General features: G+C 43.1%; 1 pseudogene; it reads left to right on the top strand.

The window, feature by feature from the left end:
- Positions 1 to 243: 243 nt before the first annotated feature.
- Positions 244 to 1748, top strand: LOC133457460 (tubulin alpha chain-like; annotated as a pseudogene).
- Positions 1749 to 10365: the final 8617 nt, after the last annotated feature.

Raw genomic sequence — 10365 nt, forward strand, 5'->3', positions numbered from 1 at the left:
TAAACCGGTTTGAATTCGAGCCACCCGTGCACTAACCAAGTGTGTGTGAGGTTCATGTAGCACATGTTGCAGTAACTGCTGCCCCAGTTGTGGTTCTTGTTCAGCTTCTCTGTGGGTGGTGTTTTTTGTGTCTTGTTAGCCTTTAATAGCCACCGTTCGTTGTGTGGTTTGCTCCACCAGTGCTCCTCAATGTAACGGTGCCATTTGACCCCCTCCCCCCCTCTTGCCCTCCCCCAGCGTGAGTGTCTCTCCATCCACGTTGGTCAGGCTTGGGTCCAGATGGGAAATGCCTGCTGGGAGCTGTACTGTCTGGAACATGGAATCCAGCCTGATGGACACACGGCCGGTGGAAAGAGCGCTGGTGCTGGAGGAGACGACTCCTTCAACACCTTCTTCAGTGAGACTGGAGCTGGAAAGCACGTTCCCAGAGCTGTGTTTGTGGACCTGGAGCCCACGGTCATCGGTAATCACTAGTTATGGGTCGACATCAAGGTTGGGAAATCCTACTGAATATCTTGACTAGAACTGATTTGTCCCTACCTTTTCAGATGAGGTGCGTACTGGGACTTACCGCCAGCTGTTCCACCCGGAGCAGATGATCACCGGCAAGGAGGATGCTGCCAACAACTACGCCCGTGGACACTACACCATTGGTAAAGAGATCATTGACCAGGTTATGGACAGGATTCGTAAACTGGTGAGTAAATTCATTCATAGTGGTCATCAAAATATCAAATGAAATGACATAACTGTATTTCATGGATTCCATCTGTGGTTATGTTGGCAGGCTGACGGGTGCACCGGTCTTCAGGGCTTCCTGGTGTTCCACAACTTCGGGGGGGGGCACTGGGTCTGGGTTCATCTCCCTGCTGATGGAGCGTCTGTCTGTGGACTACGGCAAGAAGACCAAGCTGGAGTTCTCCATCTACCCGGCCCCCCAGGTCTCCACTGCTGTGGTGGAGCCCTACAACTCCATCCTGACCACCCACACCACCCTGGAGCACTCCGACTGTGCCTTCATGGTGGACAATGAGGCCATCTACGATATCTGCCGCAAGAACCTGGACATTACCAACCTGAACAGGCTGATCAGTCAGATCGTGTCCTCCATCACTGCTTGTCTTCGCTTTGATGGCCCCCTCAACGTGGATCTGACAGAGTTCCAGACCAACCTGGTGCTGTATCCCCGTATCCACTTCCCTCTGGCCACCTACGCCCCCATCATCTCTGCTGAGAAGGCCTACCACGAGAAGCTCTCGGTGTCCGACATCACCAACGCCTGCTTTGAGCCGGCCAATCAGCTGGTGAAATGTGACCCTCGCCACGGCAAGTACATGGCCTGCTGCCTGCTGTACCGCGGTGACGTGGTGCCCAAAGATGTCAACGCTGCCATCGCCGCCATCAAAACCAAGCGGTCCATCCAGTTCGTGGACTGGTGTCCCACTGGTTTCAAGGTGGGCATCAACTACCAGCCCCCCACCGTGGTTCCCGGGGGAGACCTGGCCAGGGTGCAGAGGGCTGTGTGCATGCTGAGCAACACCACTGCTATTGCAGAGGCCTGGGCTCGGCTCGACCACAAGTTTGACCTGATGTACGCCAAGCGGGCCTTTGTTCACTGGTACGTGGGTGAGGGGATGGAGGAGGGAGAGTTCTCCGAGGCCCGGGAGGACATGGCAGCTCTGGAGAAGGATTATGAGGAGGTTGGAGCTGATAGCTTGTGTGAGGAGGAGGATGATGAAGAGTATTGAGCATGCATTCCCCGTATATGACTTGGCTTCAGAATAAAGTGTTTATTGGCTTAAATATTGCTTGTTTTTTTTACTCTACTATATTTGTGGGAATTCACAAGCCTTTGCACATAAGGAATTTTTATTTGAGTTGCAACCAAAATTCTCCACTCCTAAATGCTAAACAGCAGGTTTCACTTTAACCACAACTCACCTCAACTCACCTGTCTTTGCATTTATACAGAGGTTTCCTTCTCATGGGGAAGAAATACAAGAGCTTACATTTTACAGTAACTTCTTTTTAGATGCCTGTACACTTTTAAATACACAAATATGAAGTTCTTTACATGCACTTATAACTATATCCATTTGTATGAATTGGAATATCTGCTTAAATGTGGTACTTTTTTTTTTCTTATATATAAAATTATGTAAAATACACATGTATTTGCAAACATATACAAATGTGAGGCATATAGCATTAACGGGGGGAGCCAAAACTGATTTCAAGGGTAATTCTAACATGGTTATGACTAGTTACTGCCACCAGCCCTGAGGTCGCAGGCCCCCCATCTCCCCAATGCTGCACCACTGACCCAACCAGAAGTCCAGGGCAAGTTCTGGAGACACAAAAATACAGTTAGTCAGGTTTTGCGGGGGATGTGTTGCAGGCATACAATTTAAAAGTCAATTGAAAAAGGGAGGTCTCTGCATTTAACCATCTCTAATTAGACTAAAGAGCAGTGGGCTGCCATATGAATGGTGCCTGGGGAGCAGTTGGGGTTGAGGGCCTTGCTCAGGGCCCAGGGTGGTTGACCTGGGTTGCATTCTGAGGGCTTGAACCTGGTCCTCCAGACTCCAGTCCACTTTTGTAACCACTAGGCTGCCACTCCCCAGGGGGAAAAAAAAAAAGTGTAATAACAGTGTGGTTGTTTTTCCCTCAACTGCATAAATAATTTCAGCCTCACGGGGGCGACATTGGCCAGGTTCACATCTGGCTGCTTACCTGACATCACAACATCCAATTCAGTGCAGCGGTTGGGCCGTCACCCTTTCATACAGGGAACTGGGATCTGTTTTATTCATTTAAAAGTGTCAATAATGACTTTCACATTGGCTATTTTTCCGGCCAGTGGTCAGGAAAGGGGTTGTGATTAAACATGGGAACAAAGCAAAATTTTCTCCCGTTCATCACGGGAGAAAATTTAAACCTCTGCTAACATAATTCCTTCAACACCACCTTCTCTCTTGATGAGTCCCATCTCCGTCCATCTTAATGGACTTGACTGACCACTAGGGGCTTGATCCAAACGTGAGTCCATCTCCATTGACTTCCATGTTAAAATGTTCAGCTTTGCAGCAATAAACCCATTTATAGCCTGGTGGTTACATTTTTCTTGTACCACATCAATAAAATGATATAAAGCAACACATTTATTTATCATTTGAAGAGAGAACTTTTTTGTAAAACCAGCACCAGACTACCAGAGCTTCCTGTACAGCGGTCAGATACCATGTGAGAGCAGAAGCACGAGAGCACGCTGGTACCTAAAGGGTTAAATCCAGAAGTCACTTTTGATTTTGCTACCAAAACGGCATTTGAAGTGAAAGCTGTCGCCGCAAACATTCAGCGAAAGGTCCACAACTCCTCCATCACGGTCCGGCTGAAGTGGCCGCTAACTTTGATAGACGTGAGGTGGACGTGTTCCAGCTGGCTTCCCGGGCCTTGTTCATTTCACCCATTTGCAACATGACGCCGCACAGAACGAGGAAAAAGAAGAGGCTTCAGATCCACTTTTCAGAAAACCATGGAGGGCTTACTCAGGTGATGATGTGGTCCCAGTAAAGCTGCACCGGTCCTCATTTCAGCCCGGGCAGCTCTCACTTCGGATGTTTGTGAGGATGTTTGGACATATTTGATCAGAATTAATGTAATAAAACACTAATCAGCATCAAAGGTCAAAGTCATCCAACCTAAACCAGCTCCTGCTAGTTCAATTCAGCTCAGTTTATTGTAATTTTATTTATATGGCGTCTATTACAGTACAAATTGTTCCAGTGACCCAGAGGATGACCCCCGAGCAGTTATTAGATAAACAACGGCAGGTAAAAACTCCCCTAGAGGGAGAAAAAACCTTAAAGCCAAACAGTTGGAAAATAAAAACTAACATGGAAGGATGCAATAAGACAAAACAAAAATGGCTTAAAAAGCACCATTCAGGGCTGCTGGGTGGTTAAGGCAAGCGGCCCATGTACTGAGGCTACAGTCCTCCTGCAGCGGTCGCAGGTTTGAGTCCCAGCCTGCAGTTCTTTGCTGCATGTCATCCCCATTCTCTCTCTCTTCCCCATTCCTGTCTAAACTTCGAATAAAGAGCCACTAGAGCCACAAAATCTTTAAAAAACTCTTCAGAAAACCCGGTAGTGACATCACGGAGTGGTTGTCTACGGTGGCCGACAAGGGCCAAACGCACTGCAACGGCCTAATGCGTCTCAGTTAAGCAAAACGGCTTCAAGTACAGAAACGATTCAAATTCACAAACTCAAAACGAGGTACAAAAAGAGGAACGTGGTGCAAAGGAAAAAACGTGCTGCAAAAAACAAAGACAAATGCAGCATCATCAAACGCGCTGCAAATACAGAAACAATGCAAAGCACAAAACGCAGCTGACTGAACCACAGTGTTTACATCCATGGTTTAAACATACAGCGGGAATGGTAATGTGATTTTTATCTGACTATATTTATATACGCTGTTTATATCACTGTACATCGTATCATCTGGTGTAACATATAATAAAGAAACATCTCGTAATGTGCAGCGTTGTAAAGTGATATAAACATTGTATATAAATATAGTCAGATAAAAATCACATTACCGTTCCCGCTGTATGTTTAAACCATGGATGTAAACACTGGTTCAGTCAGCAGCGCCCCCTGCAGGTTTGGAGCACTTCCAGTTGTAGTGACCGGTTATGAAGCGTTTTTCTTTTGAAGATGGTTTCTTGTTTCATATCGTTTTGTGCTTTGCATCGTTTCTCTATTTGCAGCGCGTTTGATGATGCTGCATTTGTCTTTGTTTTTGCAGCACGTTTTTTCATTTGCACCACGTTCCTCTTTTTGTACCTCGTTTTGAGTTTGTGAATTTGAATCGTTTCTGTACTTGAAGCCGTTTTCCTTAACTGTGACGCATTAGGCCGTTGCAGTGCGTTTGGCCCTTGTCGGCCACCGTAGTTGTCCAGTTCTGTGTTTTGGATGCATGGCGCTAACACAAACAGTTACGGTGGATCCATCAGGAAATGACCATATGATATTTCAGTTTTTCTTTTTTAAGAAATTTGCAAAAAATGTCGACATTAGTTTTTTTCTGTGAAGAAGTGGTGCTGAGTGTACATTAATGAGAAATAAAATGAACTTTTTTGATTTTAGCAAATGGTTGCAATGAAAGAAAGAGGGAAACATTTACAAGGGTCTGAATACTTTCACCCACTGTAAATCTGTTTTCACCAGGCTCCTATATCTCCCTGATGTGGGGCTTGTGTGTGGCCGCGCTGTCCAACACTTCCACACATCCTCCCAACACATGAAGTTATGAATAGATTTAGCGATCACATCAGGGACTGCTGCTGGGAAAACAAGCAAAGAGAGACTCTCCTGACGCGAACACCTCACAAACTTTAATGAACGCAAATAAAATGTTCTTCAAAGTATTCATTGGAATCCAATCAAATCAAACTTTATTTATATGGTACTTTTCATACACATAATAAAATCAACATTTAACATTTAACCCACACGATCCCGCAGGGAAAGAGTCCCCAGTGTGGAAGATCCCCATGTGGAAAAAGCACTGGAGTTAACGTATTAAAAAGTAAAAAACAACATTAAAATAAACCTAAAAAAAAAGATCAATATAAAAGAATAAGTACATAATAAAATAATTGAAGAATAAGTAGTTAAAATAATAATAACTAGATAACAATGAATTAAACAGTTATAAGCTAAACTAAAAAGGAAAGCCTTGAGCCACTTTTTAAAAATTTCACCCCTCTTTCCCACCGTCTTCCTGTATTAGTATTTTCCCATAAATTTCCCGTTTTATAATATAACAATTTTTTAGACGGCAAACTGAATTGTCACTAGCCTCGCGAGATCTGCCGCCTGCTGTATCTTGGGTGGCAGTTTTGCGAGGTTAGTGACAACAACGAGAGCAAACTCGGAACAACAAATCCAAGAGATGGATGGATATAACCAGAGAGAAGATGTTTCTGCCCAAAAAGCGAAGACTTTGTGTAAATATCTCTAAAAATGGGAAACCGAATTTGCTTTTCTAATGAGGAGCAGGATGGTACAGTTACGCCTTCTGAAAGTTTTGTAACTGCATTTTATGTTTCTCTCACGGGGGAAGAGCGATGTCCATCAGCACCACCAGGGCGGCGCCAGAGAGCCACATGAGTGAAAATGACAAATTAAAAGAAGATGTAAATGTTTCACTTGAAGACAATCAATGTGTATATAAACTGAACACATTTAAAACAAATAAATGTGCTTTAATTCCCCTTTGTGTTTTCATTTAGGCTCTACTATAGGAATGCATACATAGGGATGTCCACAGCATTTCAAAGGTCGGCCTGTCAGATCCTGAGCACATACTGTAAATGTAGTTTGTAAGTAGTTGACAGGTAGATATTTTACATTTCTTGTAAATCTGTCTTAAAATGCAGGGTGGCGTAAAATTTTCCTTTATTTTCAAATCCAAAACTTGACAGGTATGGTTAAAAGGCCAGTACCAGAGGACAATTTGTTGGAAGTGTTTGCTCAAATCAAATTTCCCGAGGTTTCGGCCCAGGCCTTTTGCCTCGCCAGCAAGGCTGACAGACAAACTAAACGTTAGCTGCATCCAAACATGAAGTTCCATCATGTATCCGTGTGAATAACATTGGATTTTGATGGAGCGTTGCACGTGCGCCGCGCAGGCTCCTCTACAAACAAGCAAAAGAGTGTGTTCATTGGCCGTGTGTGTGAGTACACGTGTGTTTTCGTAGGGGGGAAGAGAGCCAGCAGCCTCATGCACGAGGAAACGAGAGGCGGCGAGGTGATGAGAAGCTGAAAATGACATCTCTGTAGGTGGAGCAGATCTATGCGTTTGCACCCGCCGGCCTCTCCCTCCGCCTCCTGGGTCCGGCCGAAGGCGGACATATTTCACCGATGAGACACTCGCTCCTCGCAGCCAGCGAGACTCACCTTTCTCTCGGACGCGCTTCCACTGATGAGGTCGTGCGTCAGACGAGGAGAAAGCGAGAGGCCACTTCACACAGCACAGACATAAAACCACTTGATCATCACGCGCTCAAACTGGCCGGAGAGAAGAGGCTCTTGTCCTAACTAGCAGCCGTCCTCTGCTCGGTGACAGGGTGTTTGAGGTGCTTTCATCTGTCGGGGGGCTTTGATTCTCCTGCCATCCCTCCTGTTTATATCTGCACCGCGTCCTCGCTTAGACCTGTGAGAGATCTGCATGTTTGTGTGTCTGGTGCGCCATCAGAAAACCAGTGAACAGAATCAAATGTTAATACATGTCATTGACAGCTACAAATCAAGCCAGAAATCTTGGTGTAATTATTGACTCAGACCTGAACTTCAACAGCCATCTAAAGTTTATCACTAAATCTGCCTATTATCACCGGAAAAACATTGCTAGAATTAAGGGGTTTCTGTCTAAACAAGACATGGAAAAACGTATTCATGCATTCATTTTCAGTAGTTTGGAATATTGCATTGGCATCTTTACAGGCCTTAACAAGAAATCCCTACACTGGCTTCCAGTGAGTCAAAGGATAGAGTTTAAAATCTTACTGCTGGTCTACAAAGACCTGAATGGTCTTAAAATACATGCTTGATCTGTTAGTTCCTATGAAGCTCCCAGACCCCTGAGGTTCATCTGGATCTGGTTTGTTGTGGTTCAAAGAACCAGAACCAAGCAAGGTGAGGCAGCGTTCAGTTATTCTGCTCCTCACCGGTGGAACAAACTTCCTGTAGACCTGAGGTCTGCTCCAACTGTCAGCTCCTTTAAATCAGGCCTAAAAACATTACTGTTTACTGAAGCGTACTCTTAAATTAAATACTTACCTGCTGTACTCTACTGCCCTTACTTTTTAACAACTTGTGTTTTTTATTATTTTACCTCTTTTTTATCATTTTATTTGTTATTTACTGTTTAATTGTGTCTTGCTGCTTTTAATGTTGATTTAAAGCACTTTGAATGACCTTGTGTTGAATTGTGCTATACAAATAAACCTGCCTTGTCTTGCCTTACAAGCTTTTATTATATCATGCACATTATTTTCCAGCCGGAGGTTCACTTTTCCCAAACCACAGGTGGGAGGTGGGAGAGAAATGCACGCAGTGGTCATCGATCCAGTCGTATTCATACTGAAAAAGGAGGTGTTTTGTACGTTATAGGTGCGGATGTTGAACCGTATCCGTGGAGACAGCTGCGGGGAAAGACACCTAAACATGTTTTAGTTTCAGCCATATATTTTCTGTTGATTGTTTCTTACTTGAGATGTTAACTCAGCAAAGATCTAAGATAACTACAACTTTAGTAAGGGACAGCTACAAGGAAGGGGAGGGGGAAATTGAGAATTTATAATAAAAGGAAAAGAGGAAAATGTGAGAATATGAAACATACTAAATTAAAAAGCAAATTAAAGGGGAAAAGGAAACAAAAGACAAAACAAAACAACAAAAAAAACAACAAAAAAAACTACTGCCCCCCCCCATCCCTTTCAATTCAATTCAATTTTATTTATATAGCGTCTAATACAACAGAGTTGTCTCTAGACGCTTTCCAGAGACCCATACCCAGAACATGACCCCCGAGCAGTTATTACATAAACAATGGCAGGTAAAAACTCCCATAGTGGGAGAAAAACCTTAAGCCTTTCACTCTCATTTCTTCCTGCGTTAATGACTCCCCCTTTTAAACCCTTTTTTTATCCTATTTATTTATTTAGCTTTATTTATTTTTTGGGCTGCATTTTCTCTCCTTAAATAACCATGATTATTGAAAACCATTATACTCATACACACCACACACGTGCATACATACATAAATGCACTCACACACGCATGCACACACACACATACATACATGGCCAAATAATGGAAATCTGAGCAAAAACATCGACTGTTTCGTTTGTCTGTTTGTTTTGTTTGTTTTCTAGTGTCCCCTCTTGTCCTGTACCTGTATGCGTTTTTGTTTTGCGCATTTGTATTAGCTGTTTTAAAAAAAACAAACAAAAAAAAACAAAAAACTTTGATAAAAACAGGATGGGACCCATCAGTTTTAAAACATCTGTTTCTCTTCATTGTCTTCACCTATAGAAGAACTCAGCTAAACAGTCTAATCTTAAAAACCAGGAGGGGATTCTGCCCTGAGAGCATAGAAAAGATCTTATAGAAAAACCCCTCATACCTTTAACAATTTCATAAAATCCTAACACCTGCTTTTGAAACACTTCCCCCCGTGACGGAGCCCGTCACTCAGTCTGCTCTGACGGAGGAAGAAGGGAGAGCAAAGGTGATAATTTTCACGTCTGTCCATCTTGGCAACCGTTTCCCACCTTTTCTGCTTCTCTATGTCAATGCATGTTTCATGATTGAATCCTCCTCTACCTCTCCATGTTCTCTCCTTTTCCCGCCCTCAGTCCTCCACCGGTTCTCCGGGACTTTGGGGAGGCAGAAGTGAGGGATTAGCTGTGAGTCACAGATTCCTGGAGGAGGACTAACATCTGGCTGTCGATGCCGCGGGCGGCTCTTCATCTCCGACCAGGTTACATCCCAGAGCTGCACCCTGGTCTCGATGTGTCTGGCTCGTCACCAGGGCAACACTATATTATTTACATTAAACCTCCCATTGGAGACCTAAAACTGGCGTGACCACCGGAGAAATCTGTGACGATACAATCAATCACTATGTTTTATTCTTTCAATTTTACACAAATATGTAAATGTAGAGTACAACTCCAGGTCACATGGGTGTGTGTGTGTTTGTGTGTATTTCACTATTTTCACTGTATTTATTTAAGGAACATTAAACCAAAAGATTTATATGTACATTTGTGTGTGGATGTGTACAGATAGGTGTATATGGACAGTGTAGGTATATGAATGAAAGGTAATAAAGAGTCATACAAGGGAGGTGGGTGGGGGATAGGATGGGAAGTGTTAAATTCATGTTTTAAAGTGGGGTTTTTGGGTGTGTGACTAATCCTCCTTGCATCTGACATGTTTGTGACCTATTGTTTTTAATAAGTGCCTTCTACAATATATGACTGAAGTCATTGTTATCCTATCTACATGTGTTTCCTTATTGTGTTCAGAATTATTTTATTATTTGTCTTTTTCCTTCTTTCTTTTCTCTTGGAAGTATATGCTGGCATGTGTTCTCATATCTACATGCAATTTTTTATTTATTTATTTTCTATTTCCTATTTTGTTGATGTTATTTATTCATTTTCTTTTGTTTTAGCTTTTTCTTAAATTACAATAAAGGCATTATTTGCACAAACTTGTATTGATTGATGCACAAACATGCTGTAATGAGAAATAATGTTAATAAAAACCTTTAAAAAGAAAAAGC

Source organism: Cololabis saira, chromosome 12 (genome assembly GCF_033807715.1).
Source record: "Cololabis saira isolate AMF1-May2022 chromosome 12, fColSai1.1, whole genome shotgun sequence".
Taxonomy (NCBI): domain Eukaryota; kingdom Metazoa; phylum Chordata; class Actinopteri; order Beloniformes; family Belonidae; genus Cololabis; species Cololabis saira.